Genomic DNA, 21812 nt, shown 5'->3' on the forward strand with positions numbered 1-21812 from the left:
AGAATGGAAGGTAGGGAGTATATTTCCTGAGGAAGCACGTGCATTCAACTTTTTCAAATTGTATGATCTCACTGTAGCATTCAATAGTTTATAAAACTCAGCTTTTCCAAGTTTTCCTCCTGTCCCTAATTTACTAATTTCTAAAAAATTCTGATTTTAGGTTTTTTTTCCAAGCCAATATACCAGACCTCTGCACTGTCACGCAGCATTACATCAACAGCATCCTTAGCATGCATTTTGTCCATTTTTAAATGGAATAAGTCTAAATAAAGAAACAAAAGCGCTTGGGAGTACTTTCACTGCAGCATAAGCATTCTAAAAAGGCCCTTCACAAATGTTTCCAATATGCTTTATACTGCAACCCAATGTGCAACTTCTAAACTACACCACCACAAGTAAGAAATTAGAAATGTTGAGGGCTATTGAACACTGAATTTTCACAGTGCATCTGCACAAAGTTATTTAGCACAGATGTTTCTGTAATTGTGATCCACTGGAAAAACTCAAAGTGTTCAATGGCCCTCACACTTCCACCTGCAGAGCAGTACTGGTCTAGTACAACTATGCTGAGCTGTAACGTATAAAAAGCAGCAGCAGAGGCTGGATCAGAGTTGTAAGATTTTCATAAACAGTGTTATTCTGCTTTGTTTGTGGAGGGGTGACATGATTTGGGGTTTTTTCTTTTCGCTTACAAAAAGACCCACATATTAAAAAGGGGTGAAATAGATTTTACATGCCTGGCTTTGAACCTGGGAATCTCCCACCGTGCAACTAATTGCATTGCCAACAAGACACAGGAGTACACCCACAAGCAGCATAAAATGTAACTGTGAGGGGTGTGATGGTAAGTCTTTATAAATAATACATTCATCTCAAGGTGCGCTTGTCTCTATGTTGTTAATGTAGGTATTTTTTCATTAGTAGCTGTAAAGATATCTGGGCAGGTTAACATCAATATGCCTCTAAAGACAATAAAAATGAGGAATCAACAAGAGGAGACGACTTGCTTCTTAAGCAGAATGGTTGGGTATATTCAGGTCGAACAACGGCAAAAGGAAGTAAAGATCACGCCAGTGACCCTGGCTCTCCTACGCATTCACATGGCCTCAGAAATTCCTGGGAGAGCATCACCCTACTCTGACTTTCTACAAAAAAGCGTGTCTCGGAGACTGCAGAGACAGGCAGTACCTTCCTGCCCACAGGAACGGCTGAGCAGAGAGCAGGCAGCACAAACCTGGTTCAAGAGCACCGAATAAGGACCAATGGCTTCTTTGTCATCCCACTGCCAATGCACAAGGAAACAGGTGGACCATTCACTTAACCTCCCTTGTGAACTCCCAGAAAAGGATTATAGAGAATTTTTTAGCTGAGAGAACAAGAGGGATTGATTAGGGAAAAGATTCTAAGCTAGATAAGGATAAGACAACTTTGACATAAAAAACATCATCTAATATGGCCATCAGCACTCATTGGACTGCAGAAGTACATAAACATTTAGTGATAGGTTGCTGGTTTTGCGAAACACAAATCCATAATGTGGACTCATATTTTGAGCCATAAAAAGTGAGGCTAATAGCTAAGTTATCATTTGAAAATTGGCTGCAGTAACTGCACAATACATTTTTCAAAGCATATGAACAATAATATGACAATTGCTCCGGCCTAGAAAACCACCTTGTGCTGCTGTCCCGCCAGATCTAACAAACTGATCTAACAAATTTAACTGTGTCAGTGCCTCAGCAGGAGAGCAGCTAGGATCACTAAATTGCTCCAAGAATCCATCCTTTTTACGGTTCTTGTCGCCAAGTTGTTCCTAGGAGTTTCTTATTTGCTACAACACTCTTCTACCATTTTCTGTGGAGTCACACACAACTATGTTTTACCCTTCTCTCCTTCACTCGTCTCTATCTAGGTGACCTCTTTTTTTGCTCACGTGCCTTCTTCTGAGCTTACATCGATGACAGCCACATCTACCTGCTACACCTGTCTCCTATCTGAGCCTTGCATATCTGCCTGCACCTGAGCCCACCTCTTCTAATTATGTTGCTGCCAATTTAAACTCGAATGGATAAAACTGAACTATGTGTCTTGCCTTTCAATCTCAAGGCATTCCCCATTTTCTTTATCACTGTTAATCGGCAATGCCATTTCCTTGCCGCCGTCAGTGTGGCTCCTTATTCTCTGCCTCAAAAATCACAAATAACTCCCAAACCTGTTGCTTCTTCCTGTACCATAGGGTAAGAAACAATCTCTTCTTTCTAAGCAGCAAAGACTCTTCAACTTCTCCATCCTGACTGCTACTGCAACTACTACTACTCATTCCCCAAATACTCAGTTCCACCCCAGCATAGACAGCTGTTCACTGAGTAGGCCCAAGTGTTCTGCAATAGAAACAATAAATAATTAAATGATAATGAGGAGGCAGCATGCTGATAGAGGAGGTGGCACTACATCCTATAAGACAGCACCGAATCACTGTGCCAAGATAATAGAGAGAACCCAGGCTAATCTATAAGCTGAATTCTCACTTAAGACGGAAAAGCAAAATTCTGCTTGGCCATAGTAAACATCTGACAGTAGTGCACAGCACTCTGATTATATTAAATTTGCCACCCTGGGAAACATTGAGAGATGTGCATAATGTCCTTCTGAAAACTGAACACAGGGCCAGAAGCCCAAAGGCATGCAAGCCCTTGACCCTTATTCAGGCACCTAAATCCCACTAAAATGGAGATCAAGCGCACCTAAAAACCCAAAGGCTGCACACTTCAGAAGATCTAAGCCACAGGCACGTAGCTCCCTGAGACACTTTTGAAGTTGTAACCCCTGGTCAAATGCTATCTTAAATACTACCATCCCACCACCTCAGTTCTCACAGCAATTTTATCTGGTTGATGTATTTATTCCTGTCCTGTACTGCTACAAGCTGTAAAAATAGCTTTATTGTTCCACCTTAGAGGTGGCTGCTGCTCAGTAGGAAACCTCCTTAAACAACTCTCTCACAGCCATTTTGTTAAACTTTGTAAGTGCAGCAAACTTTAAGGTACTTGAGTGAAAGTTCACAGGTAAGCACCCGGCTCCTCTTATAACCACAGAGCTAATCAAGAAACATGAAAATAACGTGTATTGCACAAAACATTCAGTCAGTCCTCTTTCATACTAAACCTCATGGTGTTTAAAACCTTGGCACATTTTCGGGTTTCCAGCTATTCTCACTGCACAACGACATGAACAGAAAGAGGCTGCCTAGAAATAACCATTTCTAAAAGCTTTTGGTCTCTTATTCCCTCTGTATTAAAACACTGATCCTTTTCATGCAGGAAAAGGGACATTTTAATGTTCACGAGACAAAATTTAGTCTAAAAAAAAAAAAAAAGAAAGAAAGAAGCGTTAACAGTCAAATGGTAATAGGGAAAACAAGAGAGGAATTAAAGCTGAAACGTCATCCTTAACTCACCCCCACCGTGCCCAACTCTTGCAGGGGTCCTCTAACAATTGGTAATCCTTCATAGTGTACCATATGTGCTGCAATAACAAGGCCCAATGAGGTACATTAAGGATGTCATTTCAACCTTACCTCCTTGCTTCTGCGAGATGAAGGGAGACCCTTAACTCCATTTTAACATAGACTAGTGATTGAATAAAAGAAAAGTTGTACTTTCCTAGGACAATGCTGCTCAGTTTTGTAGTGTAAATAAAAACGGCTTAAGTTGGTCAGCTGCTAACCACATGGTAATAATAAGTACAACAGACCGAAGTTCACAATTATTTCAGATTTACTCTCTTCCTGATCTTTCATTTTTATCAGCAAAACATCCTCTTGGCAATGGGAAGCTAAGCTGAAACTTAAATGAAAGAAATGCAAGAAGTAAATGACAAAAGACACAATTTTATGAAAGGAAAATATTCAGACCTCAGCCTTGACCTTGACCTTTTACTGTCTTTTAACATTAAACATTTGCCCCACCTTCGAAAAGATAAATGTGGCTTTTGATGACAGCCTATGTTATCTGAGGATTAAAATAGCCCTCTTGCAGTGCTCAACATTAAAGTCTTCCGCATTTGCAAAATTGCAAACAGATGCAACTCAAGTACCTGCAAATAATCTGCCAAGACCAATTTCAAAAGGGAGATTTCAAAATATGTGGAAGTCATTAGGACATGTATTATTTTTGCAATGAATAGGCGCCAGGAGTGTCTCAAGAAGCAGATGGGTGCTACTTTGTTTATAAAAGATCAACAGAATATTTGCCTGTAAATGAAGACGTATAAGCTATATGAAACAATTATGTTAAAATGGTGAATGTTTCAAAGCTAATTGTAATGGTCTTTTAAGATCTGAATTCCTCATTTCTTACAGCATGCTAAAATATCATTTTAGTTTTGGTCTTGATTGATATAATTACAAAAATGGCAGAAATTAAAGCAAATGCTGTCAGTTTTGCTGTTGTAAATGTTGTCACTTTATCACTTGTTTACAGTTGCACCCATACTGATAAGTGAATATTTTTCAACATACATAAAAAATACGACCTTAATCTCATGGGAAAATACAGAAAGGACAGTAAAAAATGTTAAGCTTAAAACGAAACAAAAAAAAATATTTCCCAAACTGCAACATACTACCTAATGACCGGTAGTTTTAAAATTCACATCTTTATAAATTTCCAGCTTAATAAAACAGAAGATCACAAAGGAAACTATGACTATATATAACACATATAAATTTATAAAGAACTCAATAAACATTAAGGCATTATCCCTGCAACAGAACAATAAGCTGTAGCACAATACGGCTGGTTAAAATCTCAATGTTGTATTTCTCAAAGTAATATATTTTAAATCAGGCTTCCAAATGATAATGAAAAATTTATCTGTCCAGATACTAAATCTTTTTGGCATTATTTACCACGAGTATAAACTGCAAGAAAACCACATATTTTACTTGCCCATCAAAAATATTAATTGCTTGGGCAAAGAGAATTTTGCAGTGTTGATTAAGATAGCTATAGCCAGAAAATTCCAGGGAATAAATATTTTTATATTTGCCTCGGTACTTGTAAAGAGTGTCATTACAACCATAGTTTAATATATGTCTTAAAAAAATGTTGGGGGGGGTGTTTTGGGTTTTGTTGTGGGGTTTTTTGGTGGTTTGCTTTGAGGGGTGTTGGGTTTTTCTGGTTGGGGTTTTTTGTTTTTTTACACAACTAGGCTTAAGCAAATACAAACTTATATGAAATGTTTACATCAAAATAGTAATTCAATGTTTTCTGATGTTGTAACATACCAACTACCAACAACTGTGTGGCTACTTCCATTTATTGCCATTTATGCAAAATTGTGATACAGCAGGCTTAAAGTACAGTGGAAGCCCTCAGAGTGCAGGTTAGGAGACCCAGTGAAAGTTAGAGAGTAAACGCAAACACTTTTCACACTCTCAAGGTTTCACTAGGTCCTGCAAACTGCAATCTTCACTTTTTTTTTTTTTTCAGTGTGATGAAGATTCTGCTAGGACCTAAAAACTCTGTTCTTCACTGATAATCTTCCAACTGGGGCTTCTACTGTTAGTGTATACCTGTAAGATAGAGAGAAGGAGAAAGTAAGAAGAAAGAGAAAGAAATTTAAAAAGCTGCTAAAGAGAAATAAAGAAAGATAAGCAAGAAGAGCTAAGCCAAGGGAAGAAAAGAACAGAGCAAGCAAAACATTAAAAACTCTACTTTGAATTAAAAAAACGCTTCTATGTGTGAATAAAACATCACAGGATAGGATTAGTGGAATATTTCCTTGTCAATATATAGGTTAGATAAACATACTAAAGGTAAAGCATATATAAAAATGAATCTACAGTTAGTGGAAATGTTTTTCAAAACTTGCATTGGCTGCTAGATAAATACAGTCAGAAAATATCTGGTGCCTTCTAGGAGATATGATTAAATACAGAAGGGAGCTTCCATCTCCTAGCTCAGGGTGCCCAGTCTCAGCATTACGAATCAGTTCCATTTCAGCTAACTCAAGGCTAACGGGAGTAATACATGAGTAAAGACTGAAAGATCCAACACAGAAAGTAGTAATAGTTTAGAGCTAAAAGGCTTTGGAAACTGCAGGTCACTTGGTGCATGTGGGTAGTTCTGACCCATGGTCAGAGCGAGCCACGGGAGCACAGGTCAAGAGAGCTGAGCCACAGCAGCCCATCAGCAGGTAATTCAACACCGGCCATCTTTGTGCAAAAACCTCAGTATGGAACATTTTCACCTTTAAAAGTACAGCTCTGTCACCAAGTGCTGCACTTCAGACACCTATTTTCAGGGTTGCTTCAAGACCACCTCCCTTTAGGACACCTGTGGGCAGATCTACTGAAGAGAACAGGCTAAGGAGAGTCTAATTCTAGAAATTTCTACTGGCTAAGGAGAGTCTAATTCTAGAAATTTCCCACTTGCCTACAGCATCAGGAAGCTAGTGATAACAGCTCCTGGAAAAGAGTAAGACACTAACAGCAGCCAGCTCCAAGTGGATAAATGTAACCCAAACGAGGTGCAGCAATCAAGTCAATGCCTTCAAAACTGCTTCTGACTAGTGCCCTGGTCCCACATGGTAAAGGAGGAGGATCATCTTAGCTTGGATCATGCTTTCTCCAATTCATCCAGTTTCTCCACTGGAGCTTTTTTAAGAGTTATTTCCAATTTTACTGTAGCCAACCCAGGTCAGATAAACACAGATATTGCCTTCTGTTCCTAGCCCAAACACATCGGGGGATGAGATGACCAGAATTCAGCCCCAGGACGATTCCTTTACCTCCTTAACCTGAAAGGGACATCTCCCTCCCGCTGCCTCAGCCCTCACTTCAACACAGAGGACCCAATGGATAGGCGACAGGCTGCAAAATAGCAAGCCACCATAGTAAGTTCTATTTAAAAGCAGTTGCCAGGTTCCAGAAATGGCAGGATTCCCGTTTGTTTTGGAAGAGGAGGATGTATTTATACTGCAGATATGGTCTGAGCAAGAGGTTGTCTTGCTGACTGCTCAGAACACGTTTGTGGGAGTGAGATTTCAGCTTACGAAGGGGTCTGTACCATCTGGAGACTCCTGCAGCCTCTTGTCCACTTCAAAGGGACTTCAAAGGGATCCCATAAAGGTGCATATTTTAAACTGAATTTGAGGGTGGCTGGTTGACCCATGCCAGGCTACGCATTTATGTAAAAAACAGCATTTGCAGGTACAGGTACCATAAAGCTGCACTGAAAAACTATGTATTCCAATAAATTCCGTTACAACACATACTGACCCTGTTCCGAGCAAAACATACAATTTTAAAATTATGCCAGCCTCTGCAAAACTACGTGGGATGTCTTACACCATGAATTAATATCCACTAGAGACTTAGCTGAGATCATCAAACTCATTTCACATAAGACAACAAATTAAATCACCCCAGGGACAAAGTACATGAAAAGCCAGCGTGCTATCAAACAAGCTAGGTCCCTAATAAGGTAGATTTCTTTAAGCAAAATATTAACTATACTTTCAGAATACACTGCTTCTATTGTTTATACGCACCACATAATGAAATGCTACTTCTGTTTTCACCAGATGGTAGCACATATAATTTTCAGGCCTTCAGTTCATATCATAATACAAACAATTGGTATGGCAAATATTACCGGTCTATAAACACTTCCACTGTTCCACAGCTCTTACACAAAAACAATACACATTTTCCATTTCACTGTTGTAACAGAAACCATGATAATTTCTGATATTCCAAAATATCTGCATATTTGGTCACTTTTTGCTGCTTGAAACAAATGAAATGATCAAACCTGAGGCTGCTTGGCTGCTTCCATTTTTTAAATAAAAATCAAATATTAACAAAACTATGCGAATTTCAAAATGCTTAAACGGTACAATACAAGATGTATCCTTAATACATTTTAACAATAACACATGCTGTGTTCCTACACTGGAATAACATCATCCATATGAATCCCAGGAATTTAGTATATCTGACAGTTTCTCTCAACCACCCATAACATTCTTTCCTGTCTCATTGTAGCTGGCAAAAGAGAATTCTATAATTGAGTGGTACAGAACATGTGCCCTCCCTGCTAGAAGATGACAGATGGATTATAAAAACTTCAAAGCAGAGCATTTGGAGCACCAGGGGAGAGATAGTGGGTATTTGAACTCTCAGTCTTTACCCAGGAGACAATGGCACTCTGACATGGTGCATATATCAAGGAATGGTGTAACTAGATAGACATAATCTTTCTTTTCAGTAAGTATTTAACATTCTGTTACGAACAAGTTTCAGCCTAGCTAAAGTGCAACTCATCTTAATACTAATCATCGTAGCCTGAAAGGCTACATGCCCCCTTTTTTCAATTTTGGTTCAACTGCTCCTTCATAAGACTGTTTTTTAAAGGACAGAAGCAGCGTTACATAGGTGCTCGGGTAGCGGAAAGGCGATTTTTAATCTCAAAATTAATGTTTTACTGGGATTTAGTATATGCATATGTGTAGGTGAATCTGTTTTGCTTGCTGGAATGCTTATTTGTATTGCCTGCATTTAAAGCACCGTTCTCCACCAGAGTTTACGTACCACATGTTGCTGATGATTCACTAAATAGTTACTAAAGTTACCTTAAATTATTAACATCCCTAACAAAATAAAAAACAACCTTATAATTCTAGGGGCACAAATCCTTTCAAGGAATTGATCCTTTCACTCCTGCTGCTATACCACAACAATGGCTGAGTGTCCGATGCCATCTTTATTAAGATAAATTATAATCTAAAAAAAAAAAATTCACCCTTCTGCATCGTTTAAATACTTGCTAGAAACACATAAAGACAGAGAATCCCATTCCCACCAGAGGTGTGTTCAAAATTTCCTAAAGTTAACAATAATTGAATCAGCATACAGATTTTCTAAATCATTGCCTTCCCATACATAGGGGTTTGTTATATCTTGAAATTTTTCATCAGTTTCTTTTTACTGCCACCGTTACAGCCATTGCCCCCGGTTTATTAAGAAATTACTTGCTCAAATTGTTTATAAAAATACCTATGACTTACTGTAAGGTCAGAAGTAAAAACAAGTTTAAATACCTCATTTGTCTATATCACAAAAATCACACACAGATGATTTGACACAGTTTGCAGCCGCTGCTCAGGCAAGGCCCAGGACTAGAATAGCAAGGGTATTACTGCAGGTCAGAATTGAGGGGTACTGGCAGAACTGCGTGTGGGAAAGCTTGCATAACAGCCACACTGTGCCAAGCTTTAGCCTTTGTTATTAGTCCCTTTAATGAACGCCATATTCACACAAAATAAAAAAAAAAAATATGCTGCATATTTTAAGTAGAGTGAATTCAAAACTAAACAATTGGAAGATTCAATGCTACAAGAAAGCCGCACAGTAACTATTCCCATTCTCCTACAAATGCATTTAATAAAGTAACATGCGAGCAATTTTAAATATTTGATCCTTTTATTGTACAGTTGAAACAAAAAAAAAAAAAAAAAGGGCAAGCAAGCACTCTGGAAGATGATGAGGCTGTAGTTTTTAAGTAGCAAGTAAAAACAATAGCACCAAGATAACACACTGCAAAACAGAAGCAAGGAACTTTGCAGCTGCGTTAATATAAAATGACATCGCTCCGGCAGTGGAAAAGGCTCTCTAACACGCTGCCCAGTACTCCATGGCCGATGGCTCTCTAACTAACGGCACTGTGGCAAACTGCTAAGTTGCCTACTAATGTATATTCTTTCCTGCACAAAACATTAATCCCGGTCTTTACAAGAGGGGAGGAGGTGGAGGACTGTGAGGCTTTGAAGGAGACCTGTTTTGAGAAACCCTTTTTTAAGTGCATTTTCATCTTTTCTTTTTTCAGTGATCTTCTGCCATACTGGAATGTAAACACCACAGGAATAGACAGAATCTCGAATTAAGGATTTGGATGCCTTTCTTTAGAAGTAATCTTCAAAGAATGTACATCCCAAACATCACAGTGGCTCAACAAGCACAGAAGCTAGCTACTGCATGTAAAACTGCACAGGTCATACCTACTACTTGCTACCAGTTGGTTCCCGAATTGCTACGAAGATAAACAAAAATGTGGTGTGCCTTAGTATATTTGACAGGCAAGAGTATCGGGGACAGCAATATTGCTTTAATGGAAGAAAGCCATTCTTTCACAATGGCACTAGTGTACTTATACACACTGTGTTGTTGAATTAAAAGTTAGCTCAGCAGGACTCTAGCTTTATTTCTGTTAGTAGGCATCCACCATCAGTCGTCGACGCTAGTGGAGAGGAAAGGCATGTCTTATTTACAGATGCTATTGTGCAGACTTTAATAATAGTAAATACACAGAAGACAGACTATTGTGGACGGAAAAAATCTTTGGTTTAATGAACTGTCAACTCGTCCATCATAATGTTACCCAACCTAAAACCACCAAATCTGGACAAGCTCTTTGATGATATAAAGCAGGCAAGAGGTTTTGTTCACACGCAACAAAATGGAAGAGATTGCTGCCATTAAAAATATACTAGCCCATGCTAGCACTAACTGCCACACATTTGTTAGATAATAGCTTGATTTTTTTCCTATGAGAATAGCCTTCTGCAAGAAAGAGACATTTAATCAGAGTGATACATGACATCCAAAAACTGAAACCAAAAATTATGGCATGAGCTAAAAGCAAGTTGTCTTCCTGAAGGCAGAATACTGAAACATCTTTAAGATTAATTCTGGGAGAGAATTCTGAAAGTCAAATGCTGAAAGATATTGAAAATACATTAATTATGCACAACCCAGGATCTAGGAGAGGTTAAACCCCAACTTGGCAGAAAATTGAATCCTTTTATTTGATACAAACTTTGTACATAGTGGTGTTGTGTCCTGCATTCCTAATCTCCCTAGATCTACCAACGGAGCAAAAGGGCTGCGAGACAAAGGAATCGGAGATTTAGCCGTTCCAGTGTCACCCTGCAAAGAAATTAAATCGAACAGGCACTGTGGAAAACGGCTTCTTGCAACTGTTTGTGGCAGAGGTCAAACCTCAGACCTACCTGGGGCAATTGTCCATCTTGTTCTATCAAACATTTATAACAACTTTCTTAACTTCAGTGGGATTCACAGAAAGGAGACTTTTCACAGTTGCATCTGATGACTCTCTCAGGAACAACTGTCATTCAGGTGCATTAATTTTCTCCATCACCTTAAGCACTAACCAACCTTTGAAGACACGCTACCCTACCTTCTACAGCATACATTTTCCAGTTTTATCAGAGCTGAATTTTAATCCATTATATTAAGAGTGTGTGTGCACGCGCGTATGTGTGCATTTTAACACTGGGGACCTATGCTTTCTACTCTGGATAGTCTTAATTTTAATACTTGAACCATTCATATCAGAATGCTCAGCATTCTGGAGGCTAATTTTGAATCATCCACATTTTGATTCCCGGAAGGGCCAAGCACTTACTTTTCATTATAAAGTGCAACAATAGCTGTGCTCAGGAAATCAGGTCCTAGGTCTCGGAGGATTATTTTTCCAAGAATCAGACACACCAAATAAATGTCATCTTTGGCAAATGCAATGTGAAATCTATGTATTAGACATGCATTCAATTTCATTCTACACATAGATACTTAAATGAAGATGAATCTTATACATTTGCTAAAGAGTCGATTGGTCTGTTTGATAACACGATGCTCTCCAAAAGGTCACCAATTTGTCTAACCGTAGAAACAACCGCTAAAGCTGCTAAAGAAGCAGCTTCCCAGAGCAGTAAATTTTGAGGAAGTTCTCCCTCTCCGAGGACCAAGATAATTCCAGAATGTAGCCATGAATTCCGTTCTGGTTCAAGGTATGGGAAATTCCTTAAGGTAACAATTTTTCCTTTTCTCAGAATACTAAAGGTCACAGTCTGACACTTTTAATTACGGCAGGAATGTTCAACAGTGTGGGTAACTTCGACTTCTCAAACTGAGGCCAAACGTAACAACCTTTGTGCCAGCCAAATACTGCTACCCCACCACATCATGCGCTCTACTTCCCTAACCCTCCAGAGAAACTCTTGCCATCTTCCCACCCTTTGCCACTGCTCCATGTCCGTACACAAACTAAAATTGCCCACTTTCTTCAGCTTTCAACCTTGATCCCCGTGTGGGGATGAAGTCAGCTCTCTGGAGTGCTACCAAAGATCCAGAAGGCAGCAGGAGCTGCAACGATAAGCTATCTTTAAATCAGCCAGTCAATCAGTTCTCTCAACCATCAAGTGATGCAAGCGCAGTTCTTGGACCAAAATCCTTGGTTCCCACTGTGTCAGACCACATGATTTAAGAATTTGGTTGCCAGACTTCTCCTTTAGATAACAATAAAGGCACTACCGGAAAAAATAAATATCATCATTCTTCTAAATATACTTTACACTGCCTCTCACATAATGGTCTGACCCTACTGGCGACAGTGTCAGAGGACTGCTGATGATTTTGTGGATGCTACATGAGCTTTGCAACTTCAGTTCAATTTAAGTAAGGAGAGACTCCTTCACCAAAAGAGTCTTATTTTTTTAAGAAACTAGAAGCCCAGATGTCCTAGTCTTGAGAAGAAATGGACATCTGGACAGACGATGTGTGGACAAACAACATTAAAAGGGAGCACTTAAAACACCTCTTGATTCCACAGCAATTTTTAAAATCTCACTGATTCTTTTTACCAGTTTTCTTAGTAATTTTTAATATCTAAAATATCAATAAACATTAACCAGAGCAAAATGACACATTCTAGGAAGCGTGGTTAATGGAACTGGACCAGGTGGTCTACTTTCAGGAGGGAATGTGAACGATTCCTGTGGACTGGACTCACAAATAACACAGAATTTTCACCCAGAACATTGTAAGCATTTAATTCTGATTTGCCTTAAACAACAGACATATGCTTTCATTTCTTCGAGATACTTCTGCAACACAAATAAACCAGAAAGTGGTTTTAAAGGGACAACCAAGGTCTAGCTTAAGACCTCCTAGATGTACACAAGCTCAATCCACTCTTCACTGGCTCACAGGATACAACTGTAATAGCTATAACTAGAGCACTTAGTCTTTTTACTCAAGTTATGGACACTAAAGGTTTCAGTGCTGGAGGGTGCTTGTTCTCTTATCCATGTCAACCAAGGTAACAATTCACAAATAGAAGGTGATGTAACTAGAGCATGTTGTGCTCCACTGGTCCTGGCAGATAGTATTGACTCTACCCTCTCACCATCTCCTAGCATGGGGAATATTGCAAGTGAGCTTTTTTGCCAATAGTCCAGAGACTTTAAAGAACAGCACTAACCACACAGCAACTCAAATAGAGAAGTATTGAAATTCACTGTTGGAGCAAAAATCATGCTTAACAGCTCCTATCCGACTGCCTAATATACTTTCCTACAAGACTTCATTTTCCCAGCAGCTGTCTCTATCTGAGACTTTTCAGTCCCGTGCAGACAGCAATGCAACTCTCTCTTCACCTGAAGCAACTGCTTCAATGTACAACTGCTTATGAATCAAACAGTTGCTAACGGGGAACCAGATTTCTACCAAAAGACAAAGACACAGGCAAAGACCACTCAACCCGATTATGGCATTTGGAGATACCATGAAATTTCACTCCTGTTTGAATGCATATTTTCTAAGACTAGGTAAGAAAAAAAACTCTTACAGCAATTCAAAGCTGACCTCTTGCTTAACAGCTGAAGTATTTCACCAGGGGACACCTGCATCAAACCATCCACATGGGAAACCTCAAGTATATGTCTCTAGAAATACAACCAAAAGGAAAGTTGTTTTCCATGGCTAATCTGTACATATAAAGATTAAAGCTTGCTCTAAAGGCCTAAGCCCACTTGCTGCCAGCTTTTCCACAATCACGATATTTATCCAGACACCAGGACTATTTTCAAGAGCAAAACTGTCAAGTACAGAATCTATTTGCAAATCTCTGGGGGACAGTATCAAAGAAGAAACTGCTGCACAGGTTTTGTGAGCTACATGGTTGAAACAGAAACCACCTCCCAAAGGGTCAAGAAAAACTGCTTTGGTTAGGGAGCGATCACTGGCTGAGCCATTCTGTTCAAAGACAAAGACTATGGCTGGAGGATAAACTTGGGGTGAGGAATCTGTTCTTCGGACCGGACAGAGTGAATGAGCAAAAACGTGGCAGATGAGTATCAACACAGAAAAATGTTAAAGTTTAACATCTGGGGAAAGCAATCTAAACAGCCACGTACAACACCACTAAATTTGGAAATGGCCTGTAAGCGCAGAAAAGAGCTCTTAGAATTGACAGTCCTCTGAAATCATCAGTTCAGTAACGTACAAAAAAGTAAACACAGCCTTAGTCATCATTTAGAAGGCTATTGAGAACAAGATGGACAGTATCCTTCTGCCACAACAGAAAGCCTTGGTGCACCCATATCTAGCATGTTGCGTGCCATTCTGGCCTTGTCTTTCCAAAAGAATGTCGCAGAGTTAGAAGTATTGAAAAGGTCAAATAAAATGAAGGAGGTAGAGTGGCTGCTCCACAGGGAACATGCAAATACTTCTTTTCACAAACATTAGTGAGCTTGAGACCATGCTGCCACAGGAGGTGGGGGAGAAAACCAAACTGCAGACTGGACAAATTTGTAGCCAGAAGATCCATAGATGCACACTACGAGGATTAGGATGTACCCTCCAACATCCCTATGATGACTGCAGGTACAAGGATATTGTGAGGACCACCAAAAGCATCTGGGCTCACTTGGCCTCCATAACAAGCACCTCTTGCTGCTGGCATCAGGCAAAAGATGGGGCCACCAGCCTGGTGCAAGGGCATTTCTTCCACACCAGCCAAAGTTACCAGCCGGCAAACACACGGCAAGACACTCCTCCATCTACACTCATTCAGCCAGACCCGGTCCTCTTCATTTTTTCTAAGCAAATTATTAAAACAAAGGCATATTTATTTACTTTTCATCAATAAACATCATAATGTTTCTTAAAGGTTGTAAAAATCCTTTTAGCCACTCGACAGAGATGCAAGCACTGCCTGATCTTCAGAGATCATAAGTGCCCCTGTTGCACCCACAAGACTCATTAGTAGCAAGAGGTGTGCAGCACCTTTAAGAATCCTCTTCTAATGAATTTCTCAAGGTCATGCTGAAAGTCAGGAAAAGAATCAGGAATGAAGCTCTGTCCAGTGCTTTATCAACAAATTTAATTTTCAGGTGTCATCCATTTTTTTTCCTGATATTATGGTCATTCAAGCTCATATTTCACAGATGGACACCTTTTGCTCCAGGCATACACTACTTGATCTATTTTAGAAATCAAGCACAAGATACTCAGATGTGGCCAATCCACACACTTGCAATGCAGGATAATGGTATGCAGAGGTCACTTCAGAGCTATTCAACACCACTGCCTCCTGGAAACTACTTCTGTGGGTCCTATGCACCCAGAACTGTAGCTAGGGTTTATAGGGCACCTTCACCATTTCCTCTTCTCCCCAGCAACAGCTGCAGAATAAAACAGTGAAGAAAAAGTGGTACAAGAACCTAGAGATCAATGCTGAAACCTTTGAATTCAGATGCCTTATAGCCAGATGGTACCAGCGTTTTGGCAGTAGTGGGACGTTCTACCAGACAGAATTTGCCCCCAAATCTAGATTATTTATCTGAAAGGGCATTCCGGCATATAAAAGCAATTCAACACTGTATTTTTACATATGATATAAAACTTCCTTGTTTGCCACCTTACAGAAATACCAGGAGTCAGATCTCGTCCTGATATATTAAGGTGAAATTGAAGTGTGGCAAAAAGTAGAAGGTCACTAAGATCCTTAACAAAACACCTGATCACAGAGGCCCATTTAGAAAAGAGAATTACAAGTTCTTTGGCCTCAAGATGCATGACAAAGCTTAATTGCAAAAGCAATGTAAAAAAGTGGCTGAAGGGAGCTGGAAGACAGGTACAAATAATGTCCAATTTTTAAAAAGTATTTTGCAGAATGCATTTATGGTCCTTCACAATCACTTCAGTATCTCAGAAAAAAAAAAAAAAAATCTGAAGGAAAATGGTAGGGTACCGGTAAACGGAACTGGATTGCTCATTTTCTGGGTAGAAACCCAAGTTTCTCCAAGATAACAAGTTATTACACAAGGAGGAGGGGAAAGTCAACCTGAAAAGTATCTCCTTCCTTTGAATATTCACAAGCAAATCCACCGCAGTAACACTAGCATAGGAAGAAGGGGTGGAAAGGATGTGCAGAATTAACATTAAATTCTGCCTTTACGTGTTTCACAGCGATCCGGGAACATGGGGATTCCCATTTCAAACAGGACTGGAAACAAACAGTCCCAAACAAAGTCCTTATGAGCAACAGGAAAAAACAGGACCCAGAATTCAGTGTTGACAGAAGTAATGTCAGCAACTGGTCCTTTCACCCTGACAGACACATGAAGAGGCCCATATGTCCGAACTGGAGGTTTTCTAAAGGAGAAATCTAAAACGTGTTTGGATCATTCATATATAGAATACGTCAGGCTACAATCATTCTCAGCAAGATATTTTCCTTAATACTTGTCTACATCTGTCAGCTCATGCTGATACATACTGTAGTTTTATTTTTATTGATTTTAAATTTTAACAATGTCACAAGTTAATTCACAGGTCTTTAGAAGAGACCAACAGTAACTAACTATTCCAACATCTTAATGAACCTACTTCACCAGAAATGAATATCACAATTAGTATATTCATAACCAGTTTTTTATCATTCTAAGCTGCGTGTAATGTATGCTCTCTTCTGCACCCCCTCCTTCGACTGGAGAGGCAAATAGCCTGTATTTTCCGTTTATACGAACACCTTCCTGTGTCTTCCAGGCTTACAATTTTCTATTCCTATAACTATTTTTTTCAGGTAATGGTGGTGGTGCATGGCTCTTTGCTTGGGAGCCAATTCCACGCTAAATATTGATGCGTAGCTTAATTAGGGACTAGTAAAGGGAAATTAAGTGTGGGGAGACTGGATTAACAAAACCAAACAGCGATGATGCAGAATGTGGACCCAAAAAAGCATTTAAAAAATGCTACATGTTTTAATGAGTAATAGTTGCGTGTTTTTTAAATCATTTTGTAGCTATGGCTTCCAGTCATGAAAAGATATGCAATCTCATAAAACGACTGATATTAGCATGCCTCTTCAAGTGCAAGTGAGTTGTCAATAAGACAATTAAGACAACATCAATAATACACACTGCATGTTATTATCTGCTATTCGAAATCGCAGCCTATCCAAAGATCTCTGGAAACAAAGGGTACATCTGACATTGGCAAAAACACTCTCCCAGAAGTGAAATATGTAATTCTGAACGTACACAGTAGCACTGCTACCTGTAAGGGGAAAAATGAATTGCTTTTAAATACAGTATAAATAACTCCTGGTAATGTAAAACCTGGCTCTATAGAAGAAACAGCTACAATAGAAAATTAGCAATCCTGTGCTTAAATCAATCACTTCTATCACATGATCCCAGTCAATAAAAGTACTGAATAAGTGCTATCATTGACCTTAATCAGCCAACAATTGGCACACAGGGATCAGAAATTCTAGTGAGGAAATCAGTTGTCCCCTGTAAATTTTAGGGTTTGGGGAAACCACAGATGTGCGAACTCCCACAATACCTTTCTGTCCAAAGCGCGCAACATTTTTAACAGGAGGAACGAAGGAAGAACTGAAGCTAAACGAGCAAACTTCCAGCACACTTTTTTAGGTTCCAAACTTAACAGGTGCACATGCACTCCCATTTCACAACTGAAGAATACTGTACTCATTACTTACCCCCCACCCTCCGCCCTGCCCCAGGAGCTGTAGATTAGCGTACAATAAAAAAGAGTCTTCAGTGATTTTACTCGGTGGAAAGAGCCTATCTGGAAGCGAGGGTGATGAAAATCGTGCTGCACAATGATTAATTTGGGCTTTAATCCTGATGCCCCATTTCATCTGGAGTTGCCATTAAGCTCAAAAGGAGAAAGGACTACATAACTGGGACCTAACGTTTTTATTTATCCACCTCATAAGCTGAATGCGATTTCAGATTGAACAGAATAGATTTCCCTGTAACTAATAGACCAGATATATTCATACAATGTCCTTTTATTGATTTTACTTTCTTCTACCTATTGTTTGCATTTTCCTTTGAAAAACACATAACTGTCATTACACTGTAGATGTCCTTTACAATTATTATATCATTCACTGTTTCTTAACAAAAAATACATGCTTTGCTACAGTGTACTTTCTAATGAAAGACTCCCCACTAGCCTAACTGGAGTCTAAATTGTTAGAACATACTGTACATTTTTGGGAGAAACAGAAGAAAATTAGACCCTTTTGGAATTGGTTTGTTTGGTTTTGAAATATGCGTCTTTAAAAATTTAGTAAGAGAAAGAAATGGCTAAAGGACAGACTTCATTTTAGACACTTTCTAAACAATAAGCCTATTTATATAACTGATCACATAACGAATTTCTAGGCACTTTACGGAATGAAAAGCCTTTTGCACTGGAAAAGTCATACTGCATGCAGCTTTCAAGTTGCAGAAAATAAACATTCAAGGGGATGTAGCAAGAAAAATATATTAAATATTTTTAACCTATACTGTTCTGAAATTTTACACGGTATCTTTAACCACAAAGATTTTGTCAAATATCTGCTAAGGATAAGTATGTGAGCAACTTTAAGTGTGCTGTCATTGTTTACCTTTTTTTTTAACTCTTCCGTGATTTATATTTCAATATTTTGTTCCTAAGTTACCATTATGCAAAATACAATTTGTTTTGGATGACTATTTGGAATGTTTACAATTATTTAATACAATTTACTTAACTATTTTGAAACCAAATGATGTGTTGAATTAAAGAAGGTTCAACACTCAAATTGCCTTCATATGCTCATTTTTCAGCATACTGCACTGACAGCTGAGGAGAGCACATTTTCATTTGTACTGTGTGCGTGGTGCTCCACCAGGTTGCACTGATGAAATACGTGATTTTAGAATCTTTTTCACAAAAGGACAACTTTCTTTCATGGAATCAACATTCAATTTAACTGTCATTATAGTAGCTACCAGACGAATGCAGGCAGAGGTTAAAAATAAAAATGTAAAAGCTACAGTTACCTACAAAGCATATAGAGAACTTAAGCTACAGCTTACGAAGTACGAGGCAACAATTCAGCTATCAGATTCAAAAACATTTTCAAATAACCAAATAAGCTTGCACGCAGGAGCAGCCTTCAAAGATATTCATATTTATGCACAGCCAGCTTTTGCCAAAACAGCGATGATCTCAAGTTTTTCAGCTCTTCACCACAACTAAGCCTAAGGGCACAAGAAAGGGGCGAGGTTTATGAAGTAGGAAGCACCCAGACATAAGTATCTTTGACAGTAAAGCTTCCAGCAGAATCTCAACCAGGTGCAGCCACTTTCATCAGCCAAGTCTGAGATTACTCCCATGCTGACTATCAAGTCCTATGAAAATATGAATTATCTGCATGCACCACAGCAGTGTTCATCCACATGCTTTGCCACTGCTGGACAGCCTTCTCAGGATTTCAAAACTGTACACGTAATTACCAAAATTCTCCGAGAATTTACACACATAAACACCCAAATATATTGGGTAGATTTGATTTTATTTTTTTTTTTTTTAACTTGACTGTGCTGATTAATTTCCTGTTAAAAGGGAAAAAATTCTTTCAGTCTTACAGATGGGACAAGGCAGAAGCCTGGGATTTCTGAGGTGTGCTGGAGAGGAGCTGCGTTAGGACTTTCATCTCTCCCTTTTGGTTTCTACTCAAATCTGTTACTTTTGGTTGTACCATCAATACCAGTCAAAGCAAACTAGTATACATTGCTCAGATTCAAAACCCAGTTACCAACTGAAACTCTTAGGACAGTTTTGGAAGCTCACCCTTAACTGAACTCCTCAGGATTTGGGTGGGTTTGTTTGTTTAAATAAAGGAAAGTTCAGGTAAAGGGCTAAAATTCCCTATGTAAGGCAGCCATTCTTGGAAGACCTTAGCTCTTGGTAGTGGAAACTGAGTCACAATCTCAGAAGCCCCTTGCAGGATGGAGCGTGCAAATGCAGTTTAGGAGATTTCAGTACCACTGAAATCAAGGCTGTACCTTTGATACTCAAACAAGCCTGAGCCAAATACTGCCTTGTCATGAGTAAACCAAGTTCAGCTACTTAATCAAATTTGCCTTTCTGTGTGATGGAGCATTTACATTATGGCTATCACTGTGACAGCAGAGCATTTAGTCAATATGGCATCTCTGACTGCTACTGTGAAGAATCAGGAACTATTCTGTCTGCAGATGACAACCTGAGAGACTCTACACAAATCCAGGTACGGCCAAGCCAGAACTGACAGCAGGGCTGCCTAGAAGAGCGTTGGAGGGTGTCCTAGGGCTTCCCTGATCACCTGAAATTCAGAGGCATTTTTCTGATACAGAGAAGAAGGTGCCAGGTTGCACCACTGAAGAAAAAAGTATGTCAGTCTACCAGCCTTAGGCTTTTAGAGTAGGGAGAGTTTTCATGGGGTATCACAGGAACGATTGATGCTAAGTCCACGAGGAGCACATGGTCCGTGGGGGAGCAAAGCTGACAGCTCTTCAGCTCCTTTCTGAAGATAAAATCTTGGTTCCAGCGAACTCAATGGTAGAAGTCCCCATGACTGAATGGAGCCGAGATTTCTTGTTAGACCATAAAGCCAATGGGGAAAACGGAGGCAACAATTTTACTTAATCACTCCTTATGTACGTCAATAAGGAGACAGTCTAGTCCTCCCTGCTACTATCAGGGTTCACCTAAGGACAGGGATGTGCTTTGAAATAAAACAGAGAAGAATCCTCTCAGGCACATCTTTCTTTTCTTCCTCTCTTTTCACAGGAGAGCAGAAACCCTGAAATCTGGGGGCTCGCTCAGATTCCATCTTCTCTTGGTGGGCCTGTCACACAGATGAAAAAGGGACTGCAATTGGCGGCATAACCTATGCTGTGCCCCAAGCTGCAGCAGCACTGCATGGTTTCATGTAAGTGACATGTCACAGTCAATAGCAAGTGTGTCAGCTCACTGACAGGCACACAACGTGCGACACCATCCTCCAACACGACTCTTCTGCAGCCTCCGCCTCTCAGGGAGAGCGTAAACAAGACCTGGTAGCAAGGAGCGCAGAACAGGCATTTTATGGGTTTTGTCAGTGTTGTGATATGCAGCTGCTTTGGAAAAGTATTACAGCAACCAAGTGTCAAATGTCACTCATGTTTCCACTGTGACTGCGAACATGGTATAGTGCATAAAAACCAAACGTGCTAGTTAAACTGCGTAACTCCTGAGCAGTGCCCTCCATTAAATGTAATTGCATTATCTGACAAATAATCAATGTTCAGATGACACTCAAGAGTCCTAACTGCTAATCCTGGGCTAAAACTATCTGATATTTGCCTTCGTCCTGAAGTTTTATACTGTGCCTGTGCTTCAATATCAGCCCCAAAGGAGAGGCAGCATCACAAATAAGGTCCTGGCTTCCAACATGAATTTGCTAATAGTGCCATTAGAGAGATGAAGAACATAATCTGGTTTTCGACAAAAGAGAGCTCTTAGCCTTTGGTGGGCAGAATGACATAGCACCTTGTTTATATCATTACTTAGGATATTTAGCATGTTAATTTTTCATTCTGTAACTCTTAATTCTTCAATATTTGGTATAGATCTC

The sequence above is a fragment of the Charadrius vociferus genome, unplaced genomic scaffold (assembly GCF_000708025.1).
Source record: "Charadrius vociferus isolate BGI_N301 unplaced genomic scaffold, ASM70802v2 scaffold341, whole genome shotgun sequence".
In the NCBI taxonomy this organism is placed as follows: domain Eukaryota; kingdom Metazoa; phylum Chordata; class Aves; order Charadriiformes; family Charadriidae; genus Charadrius; species Charadrius vociferus.